This window comes from Falco biarmicus, chromosome 6, assembly GCF_023638135.1.
Source record: "Falco biarmicus isolate bFalBia1 chromosome 6, bFalBia1.pri, whole genome shotgun sequence".
NCBI lineage: Eukaryota > Metazoa > Chordata > Aves > Falconiformes > Falconidae > Falco > Falco biarmicus.
In genome coordinates this window covers 84,052,017-84,072,270 of record NC_079293.1, presented here as the reverse complement: position 1 = coordinate 84,072,270, position 20,254 = coordinate 84,052,017, and the positions used below count along the sequence as shown (strand labels likewise).

General features: G+C 38.1%; 1 protein-coding gene across 4 annotated transcripts in view; it reads right to left on the bottom strand.

The window, feature by feature from the left end:
- CHRM3 (cholinergic receptor muscarinic 3) overlaps positions 1-20,254 on the bottom strand; it is a 285,906-nt gene that overhangs the window by 181,251 nt on the left and 84,401 nt on the right. For all 4 annotated transcript variants that reach the window (XM_056344650.1, XM_056344651.1, XM_056344653.1 and 1 more), the window contains exon 2: positions 14,681-14,790. The gene's annotated coding sequence lies outside the window, so the exon portion shown is untranslated. The remainder of the gene's footprint in view (positions 1-14,680; positions 14,791-20,254) is intronic.

Sequence of the window (20,254 nt, the reverse complement as noted above, 5' to 3'; positions counted from 1 at the left end):
TGTTCAGCTGAACAATTAAATGCAGGAATAGCTCAGGAGAAGGGAACTGTCTGCACAAGAAAGGACAGGCATGAGCAGGAAGGTGATGCTTGTCAACACATGAAGGTTTTTGTTAGATGCAAGAGTGGTTCAAAGCTGCAATAAAAGGCATGTTTTCAAAAATATATTTTAACATCTTGATTTAAACATCTAGATTTGTTCATCTTTTTGTGCTAAGACTCTTGTAACGTACCTCTGAGGTGCTGAAACATTCCCAGCCATTCCCGTGACTCCGGCAGTTGCAATGCACACTGTTCAGGAGGATGATTTCAATCTATTTCCCCAGTGCTGCGAGACCTCTGTTTATAACCTCCTTTCTGGCCCTACCCCGTAGTGCTTAAGTCTATCAGTTATCATCAACACAACAAATTAGATTACTGAGCACTGATAGCCTGTAGAAAAAGACTCGGTTCGAGGTACCACGCTATCGGTTCTGCTCTTCCTGATGCCAGTAGCTGCTCTGTAAAAATAAAAAAGCTGCAGCTAGGAAGTTCGTATTTGCTTGTTTTAAGGGGGTTCCCATATGGATAAACACCATTCTTCAGCCATGATTAGATTGAGCTGACAATAAATCAGTCCTGTTATATTGCTATGCCGCCATGTCTCACTGATGTCTGATAAATTCCTGAAGCAGTTACACTTCTAAAAGCCAGCCTGTGAACCACTGGTTGTATATGTATGGATATATATGGATGCGTATGTATGGATTCAAGTTGATCTTCAGCTACCAAGGTGCTCAACAGCAAAGGGTAATATGATCCATTTAATATATTTATCAAACTCATTATTTATATTTCAGAGTCGCACAGTCCAACAGCCCTAACGATTAAGAGTTTCCCTTCTAACTCCTCGACTACATTTATACATAGTTTATACCATTTGGTCCTGTGTAAAAATTACTCTTCCATTTAACGAGGGTTGGTCTTCGTTATTCTTTCTCAAGGATAATGACAATGAGAGAAAAACAAAACAAAAACCCCACCCCAGAACAGTACCAGCACCTCAATAAAAGCAAAAAAACACTTTGAGAAGCAACTGGTGGCAACAAAGAAAGCAATAATCACTTTGAATCCATAAATAAATCCATCAGTAAAGCAGTAAAACACATCCTGCAATCTCTTTCACAGGCAAGTAGAAACAAGTGCAGTAGTGACCAAAACAGCCTGTATAAAAGCAGAGACACAGATAAAGGAGAGACATAAGTAATCAGATTTAATTCATGTACTCCTACAGAACTAAGTATATACTGAATAGGTCCATAAAAAAAAAACCCAAAAAAACCACCACACAAACAAACAAAAACCAAAACAAAACAACAAAGCAAACAAAGCAACAACAAAACCAAAACCAAAAAAAAGGGTAACTTTCTGTTTTATTCAAGCCCACTCAACCTCATTTGGACATCAATTCAATCACTATTTTGCCAAATCGCTAAATAAAAATAGCAAACAAACCCAAGCCCAATCAGAACTGACAAAGCATATTTAAAGTAACTATCCACTGGTACCACTGAAAATTTTGCCCCTTTCCCACCAAAACTGTAGGACTCTGAATGAACTGAGGAGCGAGCGACACAAGCCCTCAGGGGCTGCTAGCAAACAGGGGGACGGGAGCCGCAAAGCAGTGCCAAGCCTGGACAACATCCCCTCTGCACTACACCTGCCTGGGAAACTAGCCCAGGCACCTGGTGCAGAAAGCCAGGATACAAATCATGCCTTCAGAGCACCCTTTAACCTCTTGTTGGAGCACTGCATTCAGCTACACTGGCATTGCAGGGCTCAGGACTTGTTCTCCATGTCCTGCTATGCCTGCTGGGTGACACAGCTGTACCTGCCACTGCACGGCAGCCTGGGAACAGATTTTGGGCAGGCAAGCCTGCAGACAGCTAATCCTGACCTCGGAAGAAAAGCAAGGAGATGGTGGGCTAAGGAAAAACGACCATGTCAGCTTCATAGCAGATGCACGGTGAAACCAAGAAGTTTTGTTTTGCTAGTGCTGGGACAGGCAGAGATTTTAGTGCATGCGGACACAAGTAAATGCTAGATATATCGTATCATACCTTCCACTACACATTGCTGTATTTCCTTCTGCAAGCAATATGAGAACCGTTGAAAATCAGTTTGGATGTGTCCTTTATTTCTGGAAATGAACTGACCAACTGTCCAAAAGACCTTACCTAAGGTTAATAATTGCTCTCCTGACCACAGTAAAAGATCACTATCCTAAATCAGAGTAGGCATGTCTGAAAACCAAATCATAAGGAACATATTTACAGATTTTTACTAAAGAAAAAGCTGAATAGCTGCATAATTCAAAAACATCTCCACATTCCACTTGATCTATATTTGATGAATTTACAGATTGTAAATTTGACACACAGCCGGTTTCTCCCATTTAGTCCTGAAAATCACTCCTGTACCTCTCAATATTACTCCACATACTTTTTACTGTTCAAATTACCTGGAATCCATGTTGAAGCACAAAAAAGTTGATAAAAACACCACCACTCTGGGCCAGATTAACTAAGCAGAGTTAATCAGAGCAGTCTGCGCATTGGAACAAGTAGATTATAAAACAGAGATAAGTAAATATGCATAGTCAACTGCTTTGATTGTGTTCTGTATGACCCACAAGATGTGTCTAGAAAAGACTCACAGCCCGAAAAACAATAAACAGAGAGCTCAGACAGCTAATTAATACTGCTAATTTAACTTGTACCTTAACACACCACTTACTGTCGTCTGCACTCCGTCAAGGAGTAGATGGGGAAAGTTCTCAAGCATTGCTAGTAAATAATTTTCATTTTGCCCTTTCCCTCATAAATGAAACTCCACGGTGACAGAAGCTGCTTGACCTACTTTCTGAGGACGGGATTTCCAACGAGGCACTCCGACCCTCAGAGACAAGTAACAGAAAGCCTTGAACGAGAGAAACTGTCCGACTTCCAAACAAAGGTCAATTTATTTCAAAGTACATGTGCACTTTTTGTTTCTCTCTTTGCAATGTCCTTCCACTTCCACCTCCCCCTGCCCCCCATTATTCCAGTTTTCTGCTGTTGTCTTTATTATATATTATATTATTTATAATATATATTGCATATATACTACATATAATAGTATATATGTTTATAATATATAGAATAGATTGTATATAATATATATTGATATATATTATTTTTATATATGTATATTCTTTATAACTCCAATATATGTAAGAGCATACCAACTAGGTACTAAACTGACTTGCTGGCCTATTCCCACCATGTCACAGATCTCTTAAATTAACCTCACCTGTTCTTTTCCTGGATTACGACTTTTAATTTATCCATATACTCTATAAGTAGAGGACAAGCCCCATAGATTCACTGAAAAGATAACGCTGGTTTATCACTCATCATGGTACACCAGAAGATAATGGTTTCCCCAAATGCTCAGGGATCTGTGGAACTTTAAGGGACAGCAAAAGAGCTCTGACAAACTTTATGTGGATATCAGAGAAGTGAAGTAACCTACTGGAAAAGTCTGCTTCTCTAACTTGTAAATAGTTTTCTTAACTGCACTATTTTACTTCTAAACAGCAAGTCCTAAAGTCATAAAACGACACTCTGCCATGGGGCATCCTTTTGAAATCTCAATGTTAGCTATGCCTATGCAACTACAGTTTTAAGATGGCCAGTTGTGTTTTAGCCTTGCCTTTCGTTTCCCTGAATGCCTGTCCCTTCCATTTTCCTCCACTTGAAACCCTCTGAAATGACGACAGCCCTTTCCTAATGAGCTTCTGCTGGGGCACAGCTACCGCCGTCCTCTCAGTTGAGTCAGGGGAGTATGATCTCTGCAGAAATGAAGTGGGTTCCAGCCAAGAGATGCTCATGTATTTGGGAGCAAAATTCTTTTGTCACAGTAAAGGAATTTTGAAGCTCTAACTTCTTATGCTTAGTGCAATTCCTCACATAAACTGGGTGGCCATCCATGAAGACCCACAGGTAACGGTAGTCATGGATAATGGGGTAGTGACACTGGGATCCCTACCCCTACATTAAATGGCAGGGAAAAGTGAAGGTTTATTGTTTTTAATTGGCATAACAGAAAATTCCCCTTTGGCAAAAAACAACATAGTTTTAAAAATTAATTTATTGGAAAGGCAGCATGGATTTAGTTAGTGGGGAGACAAAATATTCACAGAACTTAACCTTATTTTGGGATGCCGGAAAATGTTAACATGAGGTCAGGAAACTCACAAAACCCCCTCAATTTTCAAAAATTTCTTAGAATCTCCCAGTTCCTAAGAACTAGTGGGGACAGGCAAAATATTACTGGAAGTTGGTGCACCTATGCTGCCTGGGGATCAGAGACTGGGAGAAGGGAAAGGGGGAGCACGTTCAGCTTCAGTGCAGAATGAGCCCTTCTCAAGTTGATGGTCCAGTGCTGTTCCTGGCCAGCACGGCCAACCATGCCATCACAAAAACATTTCTTCATTTAGTTGATTTTTCACGTATCACATCATGAAACTAAAATCTTAAGGATTAACTAATGTATTTGAAAAAATAATATATAGTTCATCAAGTTTGAGAAGTGTCCAATTGTTCCAACAATTTATTCAGACTGAGCACAGACAGCTTTTTAAGTGCATTGTATCACACATGTTCAACAAGTTAAAGCACTCTTAGCAACAGCATAACCAGATTATGACAAACATTGTGTACGTTAATATTGGTGTCTTTGGCTTTCTTCTACACAACTACAGGGAGAGGAGAGGAAGAAGAAAAGCGAGAGTGCTTTATTCCAGTCCTTTTGATAGTTAGGAGCTTATCAGTAATCAGACACCTTATAATCATGAAATCAATCCAAAGTTCATAGAACACTAGAAGCAAAAATAAAAGTCAAACATAATCAAGAACTCTGTCAACAACTATATGGCTCACAGAAACATAGTATAAAAGCAGTTGTGCAAAATACAATTTACAAGCAAGGTTTATAGCTTTCTTTAAACAAACCAAATAGAGAGGAAATCAATGTTAGCAGTCTCATAATACTCAGTGAAGTGACGATAATATGACAGCATTATTTATCCTCTGAAATAACAATGACTCTTCAGGAACAGCTGAATTAGCTCTTATCTTATAAACAGCTCAGGATTATAGACATACATAATGGCAGAGGATGCATGCAGCCCTCCCATGGATAACATCAGTTACAAGCTTTTTCTTTCTTTCATCTGTCACCCAGAAAAGGCTAGGAGCACTGGACGGCGTCACCCCACGTGGAGTCACCACGTCCATTCTGCCCACAGAAATTGAGTCACCCCTTCCTAAAGCCACATCCTTTTATAAATGGCCAAAGGTTCTCTGTCCCTCTTGTCCAGCTGGGTTACACCCAAAAACAATGAACAAAAGTTCCTACTTGTGCAAGAACACTGTTTCTTCCTTTCTTTTTTAATAAGATTATCTACAATGTTAATATCCTTTCAAAGGATTTAAATAGTGTCCTCTACATACAGTCCAAGGCTCTATTTATGGGTTTATTTGAAAAAGCTCTTCCTTACCGTGCAAAGGAACTTCTTGTAAAAAAAAAAAAAAAAATCTAATTTGATTTGTTTATTCTCAGGTTCTAGTTCTTCTGATTTTAAAACTCTGTATTAGATCTTTAACAAACATGGCGAGCTTGTGCTTGAATCAGATCAGGTATGTAAATTTTCCAAACAAATGCAACAGAAGAGTGTTCCTGCCCATGGCTGACTGACATTCAGAACTACATCATGTGCACTGCTATTTTACAACCTTACCTGGAGTTAACGCAAAGCTGAGTTGCACTGCAATTTCAGTTACCTCCAAACTTCTTTTGGCAAGAACAATCCCTTGACAGTAACTAGCACCATTCTTTAGAGAGAGACCTGATTTTCTAACACCAACACCTGCATTCATTTAATCTGAGCTTTTCAAACTCATTGGCATCACCTGTTGTAGATACTAATGTGTTGCTTTAGGTTCTTGTTGGAAAGGTTATTTGAGGCCTCAGTTCTCACAGGATTCACCACTTTGAGGCAGATCCTTCAAGTCCTTCCACTCCCCTGAGTGCAGTCACACCCACAAATCCTCTCTCTCAACAGTCTTTAGCTGCTCTTTGATAGCTATGTAGCTAGGCAGCCTATAAAGCAATTAAATTATTTTCCTAACATGAAAAATGCTCCCTCTATTTTCTAATGTAGTAAAGCCAAAATATCAACAGTCTTTCAGGCAGAAAAAGTGAACCATGAGATATTTAAATACCTCTTACATGTTACTGTGGTGTCACCTGTTTCTAAGAGGATTTTTTTTTTTCCAGACATTTGAAGCGAAATCACCTGGAGGAGGGAACACAGCAGCTGCTCAACTGTGCCAAGCAACAAAACAGCTTAGAGGAAGAATTAGAGAACCGCAGACTATATAACTGAAATGCAGCAAGAAGGTTATTATGCAAGATGTAAAACAACTGAAATCTGGTCAGCACAACCCCAAATGGCACGTTTTCTATTAGTAGAAATGGTTGAAACTTTGCTGTTATTTTTTATCCAAAAGTTTTCAGCTTTAATGCATGGCATTGATTAATTATCACTATACAAAAAGGTGTTGTGTAACACAGAGTCAAGCCATTAACTTCACATGGCTGAAGATGAAACTCAGACTGTAAGTATTAAGTCCTGAATAAAGCTATATGTTCTCCAGTGGGAATTAATTTCCACACCACTAAAATGTCCACGTTACTGTGGTGAAATGCTAACTATAACAGAGCACCACGATACTCATTTCACTTTGGGCAGAAAATGAATACTGTCCGATCTGTGGAAAACTACACATGTAAACATGTTAAACTGGTAAAGCTCTTGCCAAAGAGAGGACATAGCAAAGACAGTAGAATTATAAAGTATTTGGATAAAAGCTACTGCAATGAGTAAACATAGGCAAGACTCTAGTTTGACGCCATGCTGAAGCATCCCTGTATTTCCATAGTTGATCCTGTGTTGGGCAAAATAGTCTAACAGAGGCAGAGATTTTCAGTAGTTCAGTTAGTACAGGCAACATGGAAGGCAACGAGAGCACAAGCTTGTCCAAAATAGAAAAAACAGTAAAAACAAATTAAAAAAACCCACAAAAACACAGTAAGATGGACTAAGATTTTTGAAAAAAGAGGTGACGCAGGAGTCAATATAGAGAAGTTGCACAAACCAGTTAAATGAGTATCATTGACAGACATTACTCTTCCAGGAACAAATAGAAAAAGTAGAAAATGGTTCAAAACCATCTCGCTTGTCCTGACTTTTTTTTTTTTCCAAACTCCTAATTTTAATGAAGTTAACAGTCTGCTCTCTATATAAAAACAGTATTACATACACAGCCAACTTCAGAGGGTAATAGATCCCCTTCTAAGATAAGTATCCAAGATCGATGTGGGAGAGGAATTGCATTCTGGAGATGCCTGCATCTTCCCATTGACAACTGAGAAATACCAGATGAATCCTATCTTTACTATAAAGATCTGTGTAATAAGAGATGCACAGTAATGGCTTCAGAACACGGATAAAGCATGCAATTTACCAAAAAAAAAAAAAAAAGTTTAAGTTTTATTTTAAAGGAAAGAAATTACTTTCCAAGTTTGCTTATCTCTCACACGAGGACGATCCTCTTTCCCCCCCCCCCCCCCCCCCCCCAAACGACTTCTTTTTAGTGTCTCTGGATAATTTAAACTATTATTTCACCTTTTGATATATGTGCATGTTATGTCTATATGCATACACCACCCAAAAAAAGACATCAGTTAATGACACAGGGCAAATTAACATTGAGATATAACAGCATATACTAAAATTCTTAGAATAATAAATATCGTGTCTCACTAAGCCAGAAGTACCAATTATTCAAAATCAGTATTCTGATTTACCTAAATTATTATTTCCTTAATAATAGCACGGAAAATCACTCCTTTTGATACTAAATCTATTCACTACAACATTTAAGCAAATAATATAGCAGAAAAAATTAAAATTTGCTGAGAGAAATGCTTACCAACAGAAATTTATAGCCCAAATTAGTGCTACAAACCGCTGTAAAATGCACTCAATTCACATAAAATGCAGCCAGAAGACATGTTTATGTAAAGCTGTAGAAAACAGTATAATACAAAGAGAAAAAAATGAGAGGAAAGCTGATAAGGGGAAGTGTTACCTGGTTTTACGAAAAGCAGATGTTAAACCTAACAGGGAAGGATATTAAAGATTAAGTAGCTGTTGTCAAAAGCAACTCCACAGAAGACGTTCCTTGAAGTTTTGAGGATTTTGTGCTGGTTTACTCAAACTTTGTTATTTTTCTGGTAAAAAAGGGTATCAAATACCATTTCAGCATAACCAGAGCGTCTGAAAAGCTGAACATTATCTACAAACAGTAGTTACTCTAGCAGAAAGTATGACAGATCTACTTATAAAAAACTGCACTGCTCCAGTTTTCTAGCAACAGGTCTGATCTCAATGAGATAATTCTATCCAAGCTAACAAACTGCCAATAACTAGAAGCTTTTAAAAAAGAAAAAAAAAATCTTATCTACATTTCTGAATAAATTCACTGGGATTTAATACAGAACTCATCTAAAATCAATGAATGCAGAATTGAACTGTGGATGCCTGCTGTAACAGCATGAATTAAACTTATGAATCTCATTCCTCCCCTTCTAAACACTTCATTAGTCCTTCAAAAAGCCCAGATTTTGTTTCCCTGAACTGAGAAATGTAAATTGCTTTTCAGAAGCTATATCTTTTCTCCTAGTCTCCTCATTCTCCCATTTTTCCTATTACTGATGCTGCCTACAAGAATAATCAAAGTTAGAGGAGATACAGATACTGTATGCATCTGATCAGCTGGAAATCACAGAACCACAGTGATTCCTACCTGTTTTCTAGATTACGCTTTGTGAAGCTACTTTTCAAATTAGTCTTAAAATGATATGCTTAATTACGCCACGTGTTCTCCTAACAATCCTCTGCTATTTAGGCGAATTACACAGTAACATTGGTATGTTGAAAAAAATTAAAAATAAAATGAAAAATGTATTCATACTTCAATGTAAAGATAAATTTCAGTGGTCTGTATTGTTCAACAGTTTCATCTGTTGACCTGCTGGTTGCCAAAGAGGTCCCACTGGCAAATACGCAACTGATAGTAAATTAAGGGGAGTGCTGATACGGCTGATGACAGTCACTCTAGCTGGAAAGACCTTTATCCTCTTGGTGTTTGGGCCAACAGAAACCTCATGACGTTCCCCAGGTGACAAGGTGGGTTTGTGGTACAGAATAAGCCCTGGTGTGAGTAGGGACCAGAAGCAGTGGGGATGGGCAAGGGCAGAGCTGCAGCTGGCTTGTCCGGGTGATGGTCCTGCCTCGAGGGGGAGGAACACGAGGGCCTTACAGCCAACATGTCCCTGGGCTTCATAAATACTCATGGGTATTCCAGTTACTTAGGTGATTGGGGGGAGGGAGTAATTCAGTCTTTGTTAAACTGCTTTTTAGAAAAATATTATTTACTCTATCAAAGGCTTTCTTTCCTCTCCCACAGTTGGGCCTACGTAGCTTTTAAATATCTTAATATTATCTTGTTTATTTCAGAATTATACTCACATAAAAACTTAGTTCCAACATATATATTTATGTAACATAAAACTCCAAAAGCTCCAAAATAATAAGCATTCAGAAAGGAACTTTGCTGGCTTACTATGAAAGGACAAAGAAAACATTACAGATCACTCAAAGCAGCATTTTTTTCTTCTCTCTCTCTCTTTTTTTTTTTTTTTTTTTTTTTTTCCCCCCCCCAGAAGACCCCGTTGAATCCTTTCTGTGAGAAACTCTGGGAGTTATCAATCTCAGGCTTCTCAGGGATACAGGACGTACCACCTGACTCCAGCAGCCAACGTCCACCAAACAAGAGATAGACATATTCAGTTTTTCTTAAAAAGAAACAAAGTTCCCTTTTCTAAGCATATTTTTGGGTGACTGATCTTATTTGAATAGGAAGCATTTCACATATTTTCTCAGGCTAGGTATCCAGAATTAAAACTGTGTAATTAATTACACTGTAAAGCAGGGTGCGGTGTAAGCAGGCAGGAGAGGTGACACCACAGGCAGTGATGACAATGCCACCTCCTGCCAGCCCAGCCACCCTGAGAACTATGAGAGCACCTGGCAGCAGATCTAACACTTACAGATGCTGAAGTAACCAAAATTCTGAGGTGAAGAATCAAAATACAGCAATCGTCGTGTCCTATGTCATAGAAAAGAGCTTCCCCAAAACTCACCTGTCACCACCAACCAAGAGGAGCCGTGAGGACGTAACTGCTGCATCTCCTCACCTACAGACTGGTACACCAGTGATGCTGGCCAGACCACCTGGACATATATTTCAGTGCTATGAGCATGCCAGTGTGAGAACAGAAACAGGTAAAATCAGCTTGATTATGGATTATCGAAAAATAGAGCCACCTTTCCCTTCAGAAAGACCTCTCACTGAGTTACCTGCACTAATTTCCTGCAGCTCAACAAGGTCTACCTTTGAGGGGAGGAGCTGGTGCTACAGGGGCACCGGAGGCAGTTGATTACTGGGATGGCTCTCCTAGACTTCACAACATTTAAACCCTTCCAGCTTTCCAGGATCTTCCCCTATCAAAATGGTGAAGGGTTGGATAGTTCTGCCCTGCATCTTGGTTTTCCATTTGAAACTTTACCTTCATAACAGGACAATAGAAAAACAAACAAACAAAAAAAACAAAACCAAAAAACCCAGATCTGAAGCACTTGCAGTATATTCTTATACCACTAATTGTTATTGAGAAAAACTAACAAAACAAACTAGATTAACATTCTAAGGACAAAACCAAATAGTTTACTAGTATTTGCATGTTGCTTTTTTTTTTTTTTCACCCTAGTAAAACCCAAGCCTTTAGCTGTTTGTAGAAAATGGCTGCCATTGCTTTTTTATAGTAGCACAGTAGAAAGGCTAAAAATTAAATATTAATTCACTGAATATATTTTCAACCAAGTTTGCTGGAGCTTTAAACCCAGCACTTTAAGAAACTGGTGCAGCTAAAGAGTATAGAATTTAACCACAACAATAATGTTACCACGGAGCCTCTTCTCATTCCAAGCACCTTTACTCAATCACTATATTTTTAAAAAATGCAAAAAAGCCCAGAGAGGTAGTTACATGGCTCAAATAATTTAACAACTCAGAAGAAAACTATGCACAAATTCAAACCTATAGAAAGTGAAAATACATTCCTGTCTCCATTCAAATAAAAAAATTGCTTGCAGCAGTTCATTTGAAGCCAAATCCTATCACACTCACATTAGAAGGACGCTCTTTAAGAGGAAATAAAACGAGGCACTGATCCATTGACTAGCACATCAATCAGGACACACCGATAGAGAATCATTAGTCAAGATTCCCTACTAATAGAAAATGATTAGTAGGCAGCAAATCAGCAGTAATGCCTCTTAAGTTACTGAACCCTCTTTTAGCCAATGTCTAACTCTGAAGCTAGTTTCTCTGCACCTTCTGAAGCTTTTGTGGCATAATTTATTCAAGAATTGACATAGTGCTGCCCTTCTGGATCACAATATAAGCTTGAAAATGAAGTACAGAGAAGTGCGTGGAAATGAAAGTAAAAGGGCAAAGGGGAGCTCTTATTTTATTTGAATGTATTGAGGCACCATTAAAAACCTCGTTTAAATTCACCCAAACCAGAAATTTTCAAGAAAAACACTAACCGTTATTCTTTTGTTTCTGTTTATTAGCTGCAGGCATCTCAGTTCAGGATCTCTCTCAGCAGGATTATGATTACTTCCATAAAGAATCCATGCTTCATTTTGATTCTTTCAGTGTACCTGCTATGCCATTAATTCGGGCTCCCAAATGGAGCTGACGATGCGTTTCAGAAAGCCTTGCTAGCAGGTGGCAAAGCGGGATGGACCCAGATTCACTGAAATATCTGTGTGAACTCTGACGGAGCAATGCCCTAAGCAAAATCAGTAGCAGTCTAGAGAACCCTGAATTTCCACAATAAGGAGAAAGCAGTACAAATAATAAAAAAAAAAAGGTATTGTTTTTAACACTTATTAGCGATGATTTCCAGTTAAAATGGAGCACTTCAGTTACTATCTCCACACTGCGGTGAGCCATTAAAAGCCATTCAAAGAGGTTGAAACAAGAGTTTAGAAGCAGAAGCATCCAAAAAGCAAGCTTTCCATTACCTAGTGTCAGTACAGCAGGGTCAGTACATGGGGTTTGATAGTTTTGAGTTGAGAAAATCAACTACTTTCTGTAGCAAGGGTAGAAAATCCTCTAGGTTTCACATCATGCATGGTGACATTCAGTTTACTTCCTGATGTTCACCTCAGCTTTAATCTGGTTAGAAAGCAGCAGTGGGGTAAATCACTGGGGTTTGAGAGCCTATGCCAGTCTTGACCGGATACAATAGTGAAGGGGGGATGAAGATGCCCTTCCACACAAACATCATCTTTGCTTGAAGAGTTTGACTGCAAAGAGGAACAATTCTGACAAATAAAGACTGCCAAAGAAAGCAGAGTGGGTTTTGAATTATCAGGGTAACATAAAGCGACATTTCTTAAACAATTTCAGATGTGACCATTTTTTTTTTCCCCCAATTTTTGGGGGGGTTGGGTTTTGGGGGCTTTTTGTTGGTTTTTTGTTTTTGGTCACAAAGGAAACACTGGCCTGGATCCAGTTCTCAACCTGGTGGACACAGGGAATAATTGCAGTAAAATGTGGTGTGGCAGACCTTTGGAAAAGCAGACAAACTCCTGCAGTGTTTACACATTTGGGACAGACATTCTTTTCCCTGTTTAAAGAAGTTAGTTCTTCCACCAGACCTGTCACAAAGCCCTTATTTCATCATGAATCATGCACATTCAGGATGCAAAAACAGGCTCAGAAATGTATGGCACATTGCTGATAAGGATGAGGAGAAAAAAAAAGGTCAAGTCTTTGAAGCAGGTCGGCTAATTCGGCAAATAAAAAGCCTGGTTAGGGAACAACGCAGAACTCTATGAATACCCGGGGAACTGCCTCGCAGAATCAACAGGTGCTAGATAACCCATCAAACAATATTTTGTTTATTTTTTTTCTCAATAGTTTGCTAGTGGAAACAAGTGAGATGATGTTTTCTTTGCTATTTATCTGGCTCCCTTATTTCAGGATTGAATGGTTAGTACCTGGGAGAGACAGTATTTGAAAGGCAAAGCTAGCTGAAATTGGTAACAGAGAGACAGGCAGAAGATGCCCTCTGAAGGATGAAAAAGATGCGCTTATGTCTGTGCATTTCACTGTGTAAATACCTACTTTCACCAAAAATAATAGTAGCCAGTTTTGCTGATAAATATCTCTATGTATTTACATGGGATATTTAAACATATCTTTCCATTACCAAGGGCAAACGCGCTTCTGGAAACTGTATTGCCTCTGTCTTAGTTCATCACACTAGTTAAGCATATCATAAGAATGGCTTTGACTAACGTCATTAATTTGCCTCTTCTATTCTCAGTGCTTGCATCCCATCTTTTCTCACTACTTCTGTGTACCTCTAAGGACTCCAAAATCTGGAACAGGAACAGAAAAGGAAGGATACCTTCCATGCTGTCACGTCACATCCTTTCTAACTTGAACCCGAGACACAGACTTAAGGTAACAAACATTTAGAGACAGACTTAAACAACAGCTTAACAACTATTCCAGAAAAAACTCAGTACCATTCACAAACAAACTTTTGTGTAAGAGCAATCCACCTCAAAAATCCTTAAAAAGCAAAAGAATGAGAGAGTGAGGATTTTAACCTCAAATGCTTAACCTGATATTTGGACAGGAGACTGGGCTGCTATTTCTGGTGTGTTAAAGAGCAGTCAGTGGAACATTTTGATATCCAAATTTGGTTTGTCAATGTGTTTAGCCAAATGAACAACTAGTTCTTTGGATCTCATTATTGCATGTCTGGAGACTGTAAATCAGAAGTGATAGTTCAGTTACACTATGAGGAGCCTTGCTGTTAATATTATTGTTTATACAATACTTAACATTGCTCACGGATACTATAATCAGATTAATTGTAGGCACAAAACATAGCAGCAGTGCAAAAATAAAACCGAAAACTTTCTAAATATTTCCTCCAATATTTCTTTCCCCTGCATTTTGAATTATATTTGTAACATAGTTATAGTTATTTTGTTCTTAAATATGTTGTGGTGTGTGTCATACCAAAAAGAACATTTGGCTGGAATCTAATTGGAACTAAGACAATCTGCAAGGAGATGAGGATGCTTTCAAGCTGAAAGAAAAGATAACATTTCAAGCTACGTTATCAGGACTTTTGCACAGCTCTAAAATCACCCAAAAGAGACAAAAGTTTAATACAGTTATTTTTTTTGAACTTAAGTTTTGTGAAAATCCTCAAACAGCTTATGAAAAAGCATTGGGTTTAATGTATTCAGTAAAAGAACTCTAGGCTAGTCCTTATGGAAAAACATCGGGAACGACATCCAATGCGGGTCACTGCAAACTTTTAGTTCCTTCTCTGAAGTCAAGCATTTAATAGGTATGTACAGGAACAAAACTTACCATGGACAAGGAAGAGAAGTACATATCATGTTTCAAATGACTGTAAATCATCCAACCGGTAGCCCACTATACCATATGCCGATGAAAGACTTTGCCATAACCATCAAGATCTTCAAAGAAACAAACAAAGAACAAAACACACAAAAGATAATCAGACATTGAAACAGTAAAACCTGAGTGTTCCTTATTTAAAATACAATTTACACTCCTCTTTAAAGCGTACTTTTAAAAAGACAGTTAGAAAAGAGACTTTTGCACATCATTGCCATGCAGCAAGAGCTTCTCTTACAACCACTGCAATGCATTTTGCTCAGATACTTCATTTGAGTACTTTTTGCAGGTTTTTATTGGCTTTTAGCTGGATTTTCAGGATTCAAATATTTTTTTAAAAAATTATCGTCATTTAATTACGATAGTTTTATAGATTTAATAGATAATTTAATAGATTTATACATCAGCATTCTACTCAAAATTTTCAAGCACTATATATATATATACTCCTTTTTGTTTCTTTTATGCAGGACTTCCCAGTGCACATTGCACCACTGTGTAACACCAACACACCAAAATTAACGCCCAAGTTGCACGCCGGGGAAGAGCACGCGTGTGAGCGGGCAGCTGGCTGCCAGTGCAGCCCGGCACACGTGTCAGCAGGCAGCTGACCATGCCAACACCTCTAACAGAAGGACGCTGCTTAACTGGGGTTAGGAGCGCACGCAGCACGAGGAACACCCATCATCACACCAACCAGCAAGGTATTCCTACCAATTCGTTGGTCCTATACAAAGCTCATTTGAGGATCTGATCTCAAAGTTGTCTTTTTAAACACAGGCAATGGGCAGAAAGGCAAAAGAGGTGGGTGCCAGGCCAAGTGCCTGTACAGCACTGAGGTAAAAGTCAATGAAGTTTAACTGAATAATATATGATGTCAGCAATTATCAGTCATCTTGTTTTTTCCTTGATAATCCTTAGTGGGGCTTCTCAATTTTTTTCATTTTTTATATTTTCTTTTTTTTTTTTTTAGACAACTGTTCTCTCGTGGTTCCTCAATTCCTAGAAAATGCAGCAAAAAACCTGAAACTCTGGCTCACACTGAAAATTTGAGAAATTTGTCTTTGGGTGTGGTTTTTTTTTAGGTTTTGTTTTGGTGTTGGTTTTTGGTTTTGTTTTTGTTTTCTTTTCTCAAAGCAAAAAAGAGATGGGAGAGTTCTACCATTTTTGAAACATGCCATTTCAATAGTTTTGTATTCAAGTATCTCCTCTCAAAAGAGTCTTTTTTTGTCTCAGTTATATTTAATGTCAAATCTTAAGTTAAAAGAAAGTCAGGACTAAAGTGAAAGCGTGATACGAGCATGGTGGTTTCTTTCTCATGAAAGGTTTTAAAGGTGGGGAGTTCCAAAACATGCTTTTCATCAGATAAAGACTGAGATTTCAAAGATCTCTCTGAAGTGACATTTTACATTTTTCATAGAACTGCACAGACCTTAAAAGCTACGGAATTGATTTTCTTTTCACCTTTAATGAGCAAAGCTTAGGTAAAATGAATAAAATTTTCTGACCATTTCCCACAGACTATCTTTGCCTGCATCAATCACACTCTTTTGCCACCTTCTGTTGAAATCCTACATCTAAAGTCAGTTAATAGCTTATGTGCAGCTACATGACCCTTGCAAGCCTTTAACCTTTCTGTTCTGCATTTCTTCTCTAAAAACCCATTAGAAATGCTGAATTACAGGCTCAGCCAAGTGATACATAAGTTTATGAAAACTGGATGGGTAGAAAAATGTCATCACACAAATCTGCTACAATCAACTCTTACCCAGGTTAATTTTACAGGGAAAATAAATTCTTAATTGTCTTCAACATTAGAATATTTTATCATGGTGGAGACTTGCCTGAAACTCAAAACAAATATGCTTAGGAAAATGCATTCTACTCAGGTACAATAGTTTTTGATGTGTGTTCTTCTAAATACTTTTGTACTCATTTTCTAATGCCCTTTCCAAGGACAAAAATTACCCATTTTCAAGTATAATCGGGCTTTGTTCAGACAATCTGCAACGTTCAAGAGATCCTACACCAGGCTGCTTGCTACTGCTACAACTCATGTCTCCACTATCAGCACAAGGGAACAGGAGTGGGGAACTGGTCCAATTCAAAAATAACTTGTCAAAAACTTTTTTTTTTTTTTAATAAAAAAAAAAGGTAGGTTTGTTTTCCACACTAGGTTCACCACTTGCCTACAAAACCCACAACACTGGTGTAATGAATGGGGTAGCGCACGTATAGGCACAGAGAGAAGAAGATAAACTGCTTAACCTGCCACTGCTACTACTGAAATGCATGTCAAACTACACCCTTGTTTTGAAAAATATTTTAACAGTGAAGACAGTATTTAGATGAATACATTAATATTTTAACACCATATTGCAAGTTTACAGCTTTGGTATGTCAATGTATTATGCAGTACAAACTTCTAAAATTTAAGGCTTTTTAAAGACAAAATTAAATTCAAATAAAACGTGAAAAAAGTCGGACAGAATTGACATGATATTTGGGATCTTTTACAGGATATTCTCTTTTCCCCACAGTCTGCAAGAACAAACATCTTTATGATAAGCTCTTCCAGTAATTATTTAAAGTGATCGATTTCTTGTTTTATTCAAATTACTTTCTTTTCATCATTTCCAGCTCTGAACTTATGAAAGGGCATCAGTCTGGCCCTGCCAAGACAGTGAGGTGGGTAATCAGATAATTACTTTTTTCCCTACATTGCTCCTTGAACAGGTTTAGACTTCATTAAATTACTTCCTTCCAGGTCAAAAAAAAAAAAAAAAAAACCCAAACAAAACAAAAAAAAAAACCCACAAACCACAAAACCAACCCGGGGGTAACCACCAAACCAACCACACAGCAAGAAAACCACACACACACAAAAAACCCCAAACCAACAAAAAAACCCCCAATAAAAAGTATAGGGAAAAAAAAGTTAGAGTTTTAGGGGTTTTTTTTTATATATTTAAGGAAACTGTAAGGAGAAAATTTTCCACTCTCCCAGTTCTTTCCTTTAAAAATATAAAATTAATGTGAGAACTCCAAGAGTGTTGTTTTGTTGTTTGTTTTTTTTTTTTTTTTTATATTGGCATATATTCCCCTTTCCACTAAAGCAGGATCTTCCCCAAAATTTTCATAGACTTCCAATATTCTTCTTTGCAGTGTGAGAAGCTGCAGAATGTAGAAAGTCATCAAGTCATCAGCAGGGCCTGGGCAGGTAACTGCTGCAGTCACATTATAATTTCTGAATAACTACACCTTTATTTAAGTGATTACACTGTCTTAACTCAAGGTAAACTTGTGGTTAAAGCAAATGCACTCTATTTAATATGTCAATAGACTAGTTACATACACATGATCAGTCACTGGGTCTCAAATGCAAGAGAATTGACTCACTGCTGCAAAGTGCGAAGTTACGAAAAGGTTTTAGCCGAAGTCCCTGACCGTCACTCGATAATGCGACTGAGGGCTCTGCCTTGCAGGACTAGATTCCCTAGCTGCTCTTAAGGATGCTTTAGTGACCAACTTAAGAAGCTGGAAATGGTGTTTACACATTCTGCTGACTGCCTTAATCCCTCAAGACGATATCTGCAGAGCCAAAACAATACAAGTTTTGGCCTTCCTGTGGTATTTTGACTGCCCATAAAATTAAAAGCCATAAAAATACTTTGATGTTTTCAAATACTTTAAGAATATAAAAGAACAATAAACCTTGCAAGGATTAACATCCTTATATTTTTTTCGAGTACACACAAAACCAAATAAAGTAGTATTCACATTACAGAGGCTTTTTAAGGAAGCTACTAAATATTAGTGAAAGTTACAAAACACCTGAAATGCAAACAACTAAGAATCTGCTCATCGTAGCCAGAGCCTTGATCTTTCCCAGCACTCCAGTGGCACAAGTAGACAGTTAAGAGTTCATTTATGACTTTACTGCTGGACACAAAAATCTGGTTGAAATTACAGTCACATGTACAACTACATGAAAAAGAGTGGCCCCTGTGCATCCCCGTGATACTGGGACCACATATCCCTGCAGCCAGCCCTCACAAGGTCACCAGTGTCCCAGTACGGGCGCAGGGATGGGCACCAGTAACCACCTCCAATATGAAGGGCAGCCTGCTCTGAGAGGTTCTAAGGTCAGTAGGATACAAAAAGACTTGGATGATCTCTGAGGATGAAGTTAAAATTTATCCCAGATTCACACCTCAGAAATGCGGGTATGTTTTTAGACTGTATATATGTCTCTACCATCTCCCCAAAAGCCAGTCTAAAAAATCACAATTTCATGAGGGTCCTGTGCAGAGATACGTGTGTCCAGGTGGCACATGAACCAGCAACTGATTTCATTAATTAGAAAAGTTGCTTTGAAGGAAGTGAACATTGTTGACAGTAGTAGTTTGCAATTATTGTTCTCTAAGCTGTCATTTAAATAAAGTCAAAGTTGTTTTGTGTTTGTTTTTGGTTTGTTGTTTTTTTTTTCCAAACAAGCAACCTGCACTGAAAGCTAATTAGAAACTACAAGTATTTTGCATATTGCATAGCCGCTGAAAGACTCATTTTGAATTGCTAACTGCAAATGGCTCAGCTTGTACAGACAAAACCCAGAGTCACTTGCACACCCTTTACAGTCAGGTTACACAAGCCTGTCCCAGCCTTGCTCACCTGCAAGGGCAGAGTGGCACGTGGTCATTCACTCCATGACTGCCTCTGCTACAACGCGAGCATCCCTCAGAGACAAAATACCTATTTAGTATCCAATACGTATGTAGATGTTGGATACCTAACTTTTTGCTCATCAAAGTGTTTCACAGAGGAGAACATTCTGTGTACCTCAAATTCTAAACTCAGTTCTTGATCCTCATTCTTGCTTTTTTTCAATGAGTCAATCCCACAGTTACTACCTGGTACAACATAACAAAAAGAAAACACAAAACCCCAACGAAAAAGTAGCTGCCAGCTACACATTGTGCAAACCAGCACAGACACACTGTAAATGCATACAAGCGCTACTAAAGAGCTTTCATGATAAAACACTCAACGTACAGCTTGTTTTAAATCATTTACTATATTCAGGCTGATTATTATTTATATATATATGTTCGGGGGGTGGGAGGGTGGGGTGTATTTGAATTAAAACCTCCCATTAGGTTTGGTTATGCTAACATTTGCACCAGTGACATGCTAAATATCAGTTGATTATTATAACACACTGAAGAATAACAATATATTGTTTACAGCAGGAAGAGAAACTGGATGCATTTGTCCCCTTATAATGAACAAAACTGGATCATATCCAAACGGCCAAACATTTTGACCCCTGGCAACTATTGTAACTGTTGTTTTAATCAAACTTTGTTTAATGTTATGAATATGCAATATTTTAAAATTATGGAGTAGCACATTATTGCTTGAAACTCTTGTTTGTTTTAACAGTTAGACCTTATAACCACAGTGTCTAATGAGTACTGATAAAGTGCTTTTTAGTCCTTATAAAAACTCTACTAGCCACTGACC